Here is a 12,079-nt window from a genome sequence, read left to right on the forward strand (position 1 = left end):
CTGTGGTCTCCACAGGGGATTCAGACATCCTTTCTTCTTGGGAGATGCAAGACGAGCCTGCATTCAAGTCACTGCAGGGATATCCGGCCTTATTTCGAGTCAGGGCATCGCGGTGTTCATTCCACTTGAGGCCGCAAACTCAGGATCCCTCTCACATACCTAGAGCTGAGAGAAGCCTCCTCTTGAGGTGCTTCTGGTAAGGTGGTATTCCTCAGGAGTCGAAGCCAGGGACTAACCTCTCATCTCGTGTTGATTCTTGGTCCACAGAGCTCTTTCGTGTTGCTACAGTGACCTCAGGATCCCTCTAGCCTTGAAACAGTGTTCTTGGGGTTTCTCTGGAGTGCCATGAAGGAAATCAAGGCTCATTTCATGTGTGATGTGCAACACGGAATTGCTCTGCACGCAGTGCAGGGGAATCGGGCCTCATCTCGCGGCGAGGGGGAAGTCTCATGGTTTTTCTCGAGTTGCGGCGGGAACCTGGGGTATATTCTCGAGTTACGACGGGGATGGCCTTTCCACACACGTGTGTGTTCAGCCATGTCAGGACTCCTGCCTAGTTGCGAGGGACAACTCGGGATTCTCCTCGAGGCTCTGCAGGGCAATTGGGACGCCTCTCCAGCTGAGACGGGAGACCAAGGGTCCCTTTCCACGTGCCACAGGAATCCTGGGTCTCCTATCAAGTTTCACGAGGAGTCAGGCATCGTCTCCTTTGGAGGCACTGATCTCCGCATACCTCTGGAGTTTTCAAAGGATTTGAGGCCTCCTGTCGCGATGAGGTGGGGAACTAGGTCTTTCTCTGTGGTCTCCACAGGGGATTCAGACATCCTTTCATCTTGGGAGATGCAAGACGAGCCTGCAATCAAGTCACTGCAGGGATATCCAGCCTTATTTCGCGTCAGGGCATCGCGGTGTCCATTCCATTTGAGGCCGCAAACTCAGGGTCCCTCTCACATACCTAGAGCTGAGAGAAGCCTCCTCTTGAGGTGCTTGTGGTAAGGTGGTATTCCTCTGGAGTCGAAGCCAGGGACTAACCTCTCATCTCGAGTTGATTTTTGGCCCACGGAGCTCTTTCGTGTTGCTACAGTGACCTCAGGATCCCTCTAGCCTTGAAACAGTGTTCTTGGGGTTTCTCTGGAGTGCCATGAAGGAAATCAAGGCTCCTTTCATGTGTGATGTGCAACACGGAATTGCTCTGCACGCAGTGCAGGGGAATCGGGCCTCATCTCGCGGCGAGGGGGAAGTCTCATGGTTTTTCTCGAGTTGCGGCGGGAACCTGGGGTATATTCTCGAGTTACGACGGGGATGGCCCTTCCACCCACGTGTTTCTTCAGCGACGTCAGGACTCCTGCCTAGTTGCGAGGGACAACTCTGGATTCTCTTCGAGGCTTTGCAGGGCAATTGGGACACCTCTCCAGCTGAGGCGGGAGACCAAGTGTCCCTTTCCAAGTGCCACAGGAATCCTGGGACTCCTATCAAGTTTCACGAAGAGTCAGGCATAGTCTCCTTTGGAGGCACTGATCTCCGCGTACCTCTGGAGTTTTCAAAGGATGTGAGGCTATCGGTCGCGATGAGGTGGGGAACTAAGTCTTTCTCTGTGCTTTCCACAGGGGATTCAGACATCCTTTCGTCCTGGGAGATGCAAGACGAGCCTGCATTGAAGTCACTGCAGGGATATCCCGCCTTATTTCGAGTCAGGGCATCGCGGTGTCCATTCCACTTGAGGCCGCAAACTCAGGGTCCCTCTCACATACCTAGAGCTGAGAGAAGCCTCCTCTTGAGGTGCTTGTGGTAAGGTGGTATTCCTCTGGAGACGAATCCAGGGACTAACCTCTCTTTTCGAGTTGATTTTTGGTCCACAGAGTTCTTTCGTGTTGCTACAGTGACCTCAGGATCCCTCTAGCCTTGAAACAGTGTTCTTGGAGTTTCTCTGGAGTGCCATCAAGGAAATCAAGGCTCCTTTCATGTGTGATGTGCAAGACGGAATTGCTCTGCACGCAGTACAGGGGAATCGGGCCTCATCTCGCATCGAGGGGGAAGTCTCATGGTTTTTCTCGAGTTGCGGCGGGAACCTGGGGTATATTCTCGAGTTACGACGGGGATGGCCCTTCCACACACGTGTGTGTTCAGCCATGTCAGGACTCCTGCCTAGTTGCGAGGGACAACTCGGGATTCTCCTCGAGGCTTTGCAGGGCAATTGGGACGCCTCTCCAGCTGAGACCGGAGACCAAGGGTCCCTTTCCACGTGCCATAGAAATCCTGGGTCTCCTATCAAGTTTCACGAGGGGTCAGGCATCGTCTCCTTTGGAGACACTGATCTCCGCATACCTCTGGAGTTTTCAAAGGATTTGAGGCCTCCTGTCGCGATGAGGTGGGGAACTAGGTCTTTCTCTGTGGTCTCCACAGGGGACTCAGACACCCTTTCGTCTTGGGAGATGCAAGACGAGCCTGCATTCCAGTCACTGCAGGGATATCCGGCCTTATTTCGAGTCAGGGCATCGCGGTGTCCATTCCACTTGAGGCCACAAACTCAGGGTCCCTCTCACATACCTAGAGCTGAGAGAAGCCTCCTCTTGAGGTGCTTGTGGTAAGGTGGTATTCCTCTGGAGTCGAAGCCAGGGACTAACCTCTCATCTCGAGTTGATTTTTGGTCCACGGAGCTCTTTCGTGTTGCTACAGTGACCTCAGGATCCCTCTAGCCTTGAAACAGTGTTCTTGGGGTTTCTCTGGAGTGCCATGAAGGAAATCAAGGCTCCTTTCATGTGTGATGTGCAACACAGAATTGCCCTGCACGCAGTGCAGGGGAATCGGGCCTCATCTCGCGGCGAGGGGGAAGTCTCATGGTTTTTCTCGAGTTGCGGCGGGAACCTGGGGTATATTCTCGAGTTACGGCGGGGATGGCCCTTCCACACACGTGTGTGTGCAGCCACGTCAGGACTCTTGCCTAGTTGCGAGACACAACTCGGGATTCTCCTCGAGGCTTGGCAAGGCAATTGGGACGCCTCTCCAGCTGAGGCGGGAGACCAAGGATCCCTTTCCACGTGCCACAGGAATCCTGGGACTCCTATCAAGTTTCACGAGGAGTCAGGCATCGTCTCCTTTGGAGGCACTGATCTCCGCGTACCTCTGGAGTTTTCAAAGGATGTGAGGCCTCCGGTCGCGATGAGGTGGGGAACTAGGTCTTTCTCTGTGGTCTCCACAGGGGATTCAGACACCCTTTCATCTTGGGAGATGCAAGACGAGCCTGCATTCAAGTCACTGCAGGGATATCCGGCCTTATTTCTCGTCAGGGCATCCCGGTGTCCATTCCACTTGAGGCCGCAAATTCTGGGTCCCTCTCACATACCTAGAGCTGAGAGAAGCCTCCTCTTGAGGTGCTTGTGGTAAGGAGGTATTCCTCTGGAGTCGAAGCCAGGGACTAACCTCTCATCTCGAGTTGATTTTTGGCCCACGGAGCTCTTTCGTGTTGCTACAGTGACCTCAGGATCCCTCTAGCCTTGAAACAGTGTTCTTGGGGTTTCTCTGGAGTGCCATCAAGGAAATCAAGGCTCCTTTCATGTGTGATGTGCAACACGGAATTGCTCTGCACGCAGTGCAGGGGAATCGGGCCTCATCTCGCGGCGAGGGGGAAGTCTCATGGTTTTTCTCGAGTTGCGGTGGGAACCTGGGGTATATTCTCGAGTTACGACGGGGATGGCCCTTCCACCCACGTGTCTCTTCAGCGACGTCAGGGCTCCTGCCTAGTTGCGAGGGACAACTCTGGATTCTCCTCGAGGCTTGGCAGGGCAATTGGGACGCCTCTCCAGCTGAGGCGGGAGACCAAGTGTCCCTTTCCAAGTGCCACAGGAATCCTGGGACTCCTATCAAGTTTCACGAGGAGTCAGGCATCGTCTCCTTTGGAGGCACTGATCTCCACGTACCTCTGGAGTTTTCAAAGGATGTGAGGCTATCGGTCGCGATGAGGTGGGGAACTAAGTCTTTCTCTGTGCTTTCCACAGGGGATTCAGACATCCTTTCGTCCTGGGAGATGCAAGACGAGCCTGCATTGAAGTCACTGCAGGGATATCCGGCCTTATTTCGAGTCAGGGCATCGCGGTGTCCTTTCCACTTGAGGCCGCAAACTCAGGGTCCCTCTCACATACCTAGAGCTGAGAGAAGCCTCCTCTTGAGGTGCTTGTGGTAAGGTGGTATTCCTCTGGAGACGAATCCAGGGACTAACCTCTCTTTTCGAGTTGATTTTTGGTCCACAGAGTTCTTTCGTGTTGCTACAGTGACCTCAGGATCCCTCTAGCCTTGAAACAGTGTTCTTGGGGTTTCTCTGGAGTGCCATCAAGGAAATCAAGGCTCCTTTCATGTGTGATGTGCAACACGGAATTGCTCTGCACGCAGTACAGGGGAATCGGGCCTCATCTCGCATCGAGGGGGAAGTCTCATGGTTTTTCTCGAGTTGCGGCGGGAACCTGGGGTATATTCTCGAGTTACGACGGGGATGGCCCTTCCACCCACGTGTTTGTTCAGCCACGTCAGGACTCCTGCCTAGTTGCGAGGGACAACTCGGGATTCTCCTCGAGGCTTGGCAGGGCAATTGGAACGCCTCTCCAGCTGAGGCGGGAGACCAAGGATCCCTTTCCACGTGCCACAAGAATCCTGGGACTCCTATCAAGTTTCACGAGGAGTCAGGCATCGTCTCCTTTGGAGGCACTGATCTCCGCGTACCTCTGGAGTTTTCAAAGGATGTGAGGCCTCCGGTCGCGATGAGGTGGGGAACTAGGTCTTTCTCTGTGGTCTCCACAGGGGATTCAGACATCCTTTCTTCTTGGGAGATGCAAGACGAGCCTGCATTCAAGTCACTGCAGAGATATCCGGCCTTATTTCGAGTCAGGGCATCGCGGGTGTCCATTCCACTTGAGGCCGCAAACTCAGGATCCCTCTCACATACCTAGAGCTGAGAGAAGCCTCCTCTTGAGGTGCTTGTGGTAAGGTGGTATTCCTCAGGACTCGAAGCCAGGGACTAACCTCTCATCTCGTGTTGATTCTTGGTCCACGGAGCTCTTTCGTGTTGCTACAGTGACCTCAGGATCCCTGTAGCCTTGAAACAGTGTTCTTGGGGTTTCTCTGGAGTGCCATCAAGGAAATCAAGGCTCCTTTCATGTGTGATGTGCAACACGGAATTGCTCTGCACGCAGTGCAGGGGAATCGGGCCTCATCTCGCGGTGAGGGGGAAGTCTCATGGTTTTTCTCGAGTTGCGGCGGGAACCTGGGGTATATTCTCGAGTTACGGTGGGGATGGACCTTCCACCCATGTGTTTCTTCAGCGACGTCAGGACTCCTGCCTAGTTGCGAGGGACAACTCGGGATTCTCCTCGAGGCTTTGCAGGGCAATTGGGACGCCTCTCCAGCTGAGACGGGAGACCAAGGGTCCCTTTCCACGTGCCACAGGAATCCTGGGTCTCCTATCAAGTTTCACGAGGAGTCAGGCATCGTCTCCTTTGGAGGCACTGATCTCCGCGTACCTCTGGAGTTTTCAAAGGATTTGAGGCCTCCTGTCGCGATGAGGTGGGGAACTAGGTCTTTCTCTGTGGTCTCCACAGGGCATTCAGACACCCTTTCGTCTTGGGAGATGCAAGACGAGCCTGCATTCCAGTCACTGCAGGGATATCCGGCCTTATTTCGAGTCAGGGCATCGCGGTGTCCATTCCACTTGAGGCCGCAAACTCAGGGTCCCTCTCACATACCTAGAGCTGAGAGAAGCCTTCTCTTGAGGTGCTTGTGGTAAGGTGGTATTCCTCTGGAGTCGAAGCCAGGGATTAACCTCTCATCTCGAGTTGATTTTTGGTCCACGGAGCTCTTTCGTGTTGCTACAGTGACCTCAGGATCCCTCTAGTCTTGAAAAAGTGTTCTTGGGTTTTCTCTGGAGTGCCATCAAGGAAATCAAGGCTCCTTTCATGTGTGAAGTGCAACACGGAATTGCTCTGCACGCAGTGCAGGGGAATCGGGCCTCATCTCGCGGCGAGGGGGAAGTCTCATGGTTTTTCTCGAGTTGCGGCGGGAACCTGGGGTATATTCTCGAGTTACGACGGGGATGGCCCTTCCACCCACGTGTCTCTTCAGCGACGTCAGGGCTCCTGCCTAGTTGCGAGGGACAACTCTGGATTCTCCTCGAGGCTTGGCAGGGCAATTGGGACGCCTCTCCAGCTGAGGCGGGAGACCAAGTGTCCCTTTCCAAGTGCCACAGGAATCCTGGGACTCCTATCAAGTTTCACGAGGAGTCAGGCATCGTCTCCTTTGGAGGCACTGATCTCCACGTACCTCTGGAGTTTTCAAAGGATGTGAGGCCTCCGGTCGCGATGAGGTGGGGAACTAGGTCTTTCTCTGTGGTCTCCACAGGGGATTCAGACATCCTTTCTTCTTGGGAGATGCAAGACGAGCCTGCATTCAAGTCACTGCAGGGATATCCGGCCTTATTTCGAGTCAGGGCATCGCGGTGTCCATTCCACTTGAGGCCGCAAACTCAGGATCCCTCTCACATACCTAGAGCTGAGAGAAGCCTCTCTTGAGGTGCTTGTGGTAAGGTGGTATTCCTCAGGACTCGAAGCCAGGGACTAACCTCTCATCTCGTGTTGATTCTTGGTCCACGGAGCTCTTTCGTGTTGCTACAGTGACCTCAGGATCCCTCTAGCCTTGAAACAGTGTTCTTGGGGTTTCTCTGGAGTGCCATGAAGGAAATCAAGGCTCCTTTCATGTGTGATGTGCAACACGGAAATGCTCTGCACGCAGTGCAGGGGAATCGGGCCTCATCTCGCGGTGAGGGGGAAGTCTCATGGTTTTTCTCGAGTTGCGGCGGGAACCTGGGGTATATTCTCGAGTTACGGTGGGGATGGCCCTTCCACCCATGTGTTTCTTCAGCGACGTCAGGACTCCTGCCTAGTTGCGAGGGACAACTCGGGATTTTCCTCGAGGCTTTGCAGGGCAATTGGGACGCCTCTCCAGCTGAGACGGGAGACCAAGGGTCCCTTTCCACGTGCCACAGGAATCCTGGGTCTCCTATCAAGTTTCACGAGGAGTCAGGCATCGTCTCCTTTGGAGGCACTGATCTCCGCATACCTCTGGAATTTTCAAAGGATTTGAGGCCTACTGTCGCGATGAGGTGGGGAACTAGGTCTTTCTCTGTGGTCTCCACAGGGGATTCAGACACCCTGTCGTCTTGGGAGATGCAAGACGAGCCTGCATTCCAGTCACTGCAGGGATATCCGGCCTTATTTCGAGTCAGGGCATCGCGGTGTCCATTCCACTTGAGGCCGCAAACTCAGGGTCCCTCTCACATACCTAGAGCTGAGAGAAGCCTCCTCTTGAGGTGCTTCTGGTAAGGTGGTATTCCTCTGGAGTCGAAGCCAGGGATTAACCTCTCATCTCGAGTTGATTTTTGGTCCACGGAGCTCTTTCGTGTTGCTACAGTGACCTCAGGATCCCTCTAGCCTTGAAACAGTGTTCTTGGGGTTTTTCAGGAGTGCCATGAAGGAAATCAAGGTTCCTTTCATGTGTGATGTGCAACACAGAATTGCTCTGCACGCAGTGCAGGGGAATCGGGCCTCATCTCGCGGCGAGGGGGAAGTCTCATGGTTTTTCTCGAGTTGCGGCGGGAACCTGGGGTATATTCTCGAGTTACGACGGGGATGGCCCTTCCACACACGTGTTTGTTCAGCCACGTCAGGACTCTTGCCTAGTTGCGAGACACAACTCGGGATTCTCCTCGAGGCTTGGCAAGGCAATTGGGACGCCTCTCCAGCTGAGGCGGGAGACCAAGGGTCCCTTTCCACGTGCCACAGGAATCCTGGTACTCCTATCAAGTTTCACGAGGAGTCAGGCATCGTCTCCTTTGGAGGCACTGATCTCCGCGTACCTCTGGAGTTTTCAAAGGATGTGAGGCCTCCGGTCGCGATGAGGTGGGGAACTAGGTCTTTCTCTGTGGTCTCCACAGGGGATTCAGACATCCTTTTGTCCTGGGAGATGCAAGACGAGCCTGCATTGAAGTTACTGCAGGGATATTCGGCCTTATTTCGAGTCAGGGCATCGCGGTGTCCATTCCACTTGAGGCCACAAACTCAGGGTCCCTCTCACATACCTAGAGCTGAGAGAAGCCTCCTCTTGAGGTGCTTGTGGTAAGGTGGTATTCCTCTGGAGACGAATCCAGGGACTAACCTCTCTTTTCGAGTTGATTTTTGGTCCACAGAGTTCTTTCGTTTTGCTACAGTGACCTCAGGATCCCTCTAGCCTTGAAACAGTGTTCTTGGGGTTTCTCTGGAGTGCCATGAAGGAAATCAAGGCTCCTTTCATGTGTGATGTGCAAGACGGAATTGCTCTGCATGCAGTACAGGGGAATCGGGCCTCATCTCGCGGCGAGGGGGAAGTCTCATGGTTTTTCTCGAGTTGCGGCGGGAACCTGGGGTATATTCTCGAGTTACGACGGGGATGGCCCTTCCACACACGTGTGTGTTCAGCCATGTCAGGACTCCTGCCTAGATGCGAGGGATAACTCTGGATTCTCCTCGAGGCTTTGCAGGGCAATTGGGACGCCCCTCCAGCTGAGAAGGGAGACCAAGTGTCCCTTTCCAAGTGCCACAGGAATCCTGGGTCTCCTATCAAGTTTCACGAGGAGTCAGGCATCGTCTCCTTTGGAGGCACTGATCTCCGCATACCTCTGGAATTTTCAAAGGATTTGAGGCCTCCTGTCGCGATGAGGTGGGGAACTAGGTCTTTCTCTGTGGTCTCCACAGGGGATTCAGACACCCTTTCGTCTTGGGAGATGCAAGACGAGCCTGCATTCCAGTCACTGCAGGGATATCCGGCCTTATTTCGAGTCAGGGCATCGCGGTGTCCATTCCACTTGAGGCCGCAAACTCAGGGTCCCTCTCACATACCTAGAGCTGAGAGAAGCCTCCTCTTGAGGTGCTTGTGGTAAGGTGGTATTCCTCTGGAGTCGAAGCCAGGGACTAACCTCTCATCTCGAGTTGATTTTTGGCCCACGGAGCTCTTTCGTGTTGCTACAGTGACCTCAGGATCCCTCTAGCCTTGAAACAGTGTTCTGGGGGTTTCTCTGGAGTGCCATCAAGGAAATCAAGGCTCCTTTCATGTGTAATGTGCAAGACGGAATTGCTCTGCATGCAGTGCAGGGGAATCGGGCCTCATCTCGCGGCGAGGGGGAAGTCTCATGGTTTTTCTCGAGTTGCGGCGGGAACCTGGGGTATATTCTCGAGTTACGACGGGGATGGCCCTTCCACCCACGTGTTTCTTCAGCCACGTCAGGACTCCTGCCTAGTTGTGAGGGACAACTCTGGATTCTCCTCGAGGCTTGGCAGGGCAATTGGGACGCCTCTCCAGCTGAGGCGGGAGACCAAGTGTCCCTTTCCAAGTGCCACAGGAATCCTGGGACTCCTATCAAGTTTCACGAGGAGTCAGGCATCGTCTCCTTTGGAGGCACTGATCTCCGCGTACCTCTGGAGTTTTCAAAGGATGTGAGGCTATCGGTCGCGATGAGGTGGGGAACTAAGTCTTTCTCTGTGCTTTCCACAGGGGATTCAGACATCCTTTCGTCCTGGGAGATGCAAGACGAGCCTGCATTGAAGTCACTGCAGGGATATCCGGCCTTATTTCGAGTCAGGGCATCGCGGTGTCCATTCCACTTGAGGCCGCAAACTCAGTGTCGCTCTCACATACCTAGAGCTGAGAGAAGCCTCCTCTTGAAGTGCTTGTGGTAAGGTGGTATTCCTCTGGAGACGAATCCAGGGACTAACCTCTCTTTTCGAGTTGATTTTTGGTCCACAGAGTTCTTTCGTGTTGCTACAGTGACCTCAGGATCCCTCTAGCCTTGAAACAGTGTTCTTGGGGTTTCTCTGGAGTGCCATCAAGGAAATCAAGGCTCCTTTCATGTGTGATGTGCAAGACGGAATTGCTCTGCACGCAGTACAGGGGAATCGGGCCTCATCTCGCATCGAGGGGGAAGTCTCATGGTTTTTCTCGAGTTGCGGCGGGAACATGGGGTATATTCTCGAGTTACGACGGGGATGGCCCTTCCACCCACGTGTTTGTTCAGCCACGTCAGGACTCCTGCCTAGTTGCGAGGGACAACTCGGGATTCTCCTCGAGGCTTGGCAGGGCAACTGGAACGCCTCTCCAGCTGAGGCGGGAGACCAAGGGTCCCTTTCCACGTGCCACAAGAATCCTGGGACTCCTATCAAGTTTCACGAGGAGTCAGGCATCGTCTCCTTTGGAGGCACTGATCTCCGCATACCTCTGGAGTTTTCAAAGGATGTGAGGCCTCCGGTCGCGATGAGGTGGGGAACTAGGTCTTTCTCTGTGATCTCCACAGGGGATTCAGACATCCTTTCTTCTTGGGAGATGCAAGACGAGCCTGCATTCAAGTCACTGCAGGGATATCCGGCCTTATTTCGAGTCAGGGCATCGCAGTGTCCATTCCACTTGAGGCCGCAAACTCAGGATCCCTCTCACATACCTAGAGCTGAGAGAAGCCTCCTCTTGAGGTGCTTGTGGTAAGGTGGTATTCCTCAGGAGTCGAAGCCAGGGACTAACCTCTCATCTCGTGTTGATTCTTGGTCCACGGAGCTCTTTCGTGTTGCTACAGTGACCTCAGGATCCCTCTAGCCTTGAAACAGTGTTCTTGGGGTTTCTCTGGAGTGCCATCAAGGAAATCAAGGCTCCTTTCATGTGTGATGTGCAAGACGGAATTGCTCTACACGCAGTGCTGGGGAATCGGGCCTCATCTCGCGGCGAGGGGGAAGTCTCATGGTTTTTCTCGAGTTGCGGCGGGAACCTGGGGTATATTCTCGAGTTACGACGGGGATGGCCCTTCCACCCACGTGTTTCTTCAGCCACGTCAGGACTCCTGCCTAGTTGCGAGGGACAACTCTGGATTCTCCTCGAGGCTTGGCAGGGCAATTGGGACGCCTCTCCAGCTGAGGCGGGAGACCAAGTGTCCCTTTCCAAGTGCCACAGGAATCCTGGGACTCCTATCAAGTTTCACGAGGAGTCAGGCATCGTCTCCTTTGGAGACACGGATCTCCGCGTACCTCTGGAGTTTTCAAAGGATGTGAAGCTATCGGTCGCGATGAGGTGGGGAACTAAGTCTTTCTCTGTGCTTTCCACAGGGGATTCAGACATCCTTTCGTCCTGGGAGATGCAAGACGAGCCTGCATTGAAGTCACTGCAGGGATATCCGGCCTTATTTCGAGTCAGGGCATCGCGGTGTCCATTCCACTTGAGGCCGCAAACTCAGGGTCCCTCTCACATACCTAGAGCTGAGAGAAGCCTCCTCTTGAGGTGCTTGTGGTAAGGTGGTATTCCTCAGGAGTCGAAGCCAGGGCCTAACCTCTCATCTCATGTTGATTCTTGGTCCACGGAGCTCTTTCGTGTTGCTACAGTGACCTCAGGATCCCTCTAGCCTTGAAACAGTGTTCTTGGGGTTTCTCTGGAGTGCCATCAAGGAAATCAAGGCTCCTTTCATGTGTGATGTGCAACACGGAATTGCTCTGCACGCAGTGCAGGGGAATCGGGCCTCATCTCGCGGCGAGGGGGAAGTCTCATGGTTTTTCTCGAGTTGCGGCGGGAACCTGGGGTATATTCTCGAGTTAGGATGGGGATGGCCCTTCCACACACGTGTTTCTTCAGCGACGTCAGGACTCCTGCCTAGTTGCGAAGGACAACTCGGGATTCTCCTCGAGGCTTTGCAGGGCAATTGGGACGCCTCTCCAGCTGAGACGGGAGACCAAGGGTCCCTTTCCACGTGCCACAAGAATCCTGGGACTCCTATCAAGTTTCACGAGAAGTCAGGCATCGTCTCCTTTGGAGGCACTGATCTCCGCGTATCTCTGGAGTTTTCAAAGGATGTGAGGCCTCCGGTCGCGATGAGGTGGGGAACTAGGTCTTTCTCTGTGGTCTCCACAGGGGATTCAGACATCCTTTCATCTTGGGAGATGCAAGACGAGCCTGCATTCAAGTCACTGCAGGGATATCCAGCCTTATTTCGCGTCAGGGCATCGCGGTGTCCATTCCACTTGAGGCCGCAAAC

This window comes from Cervus elaphus, unplaced genomic scaffold (genome assembly GCF_910594005.1).
Source record: "Cervus elaphus unplaced genomic scaffold, mCerEla1.1, whole genome shotgun sequence".
Taxonomy (NCBI): domain Eukaryota; kingdom Metazoa; phylum Chordata; class Mammalia; order Artiodactyla; family Cervidae; genus Cervus; species Cervus elaphus.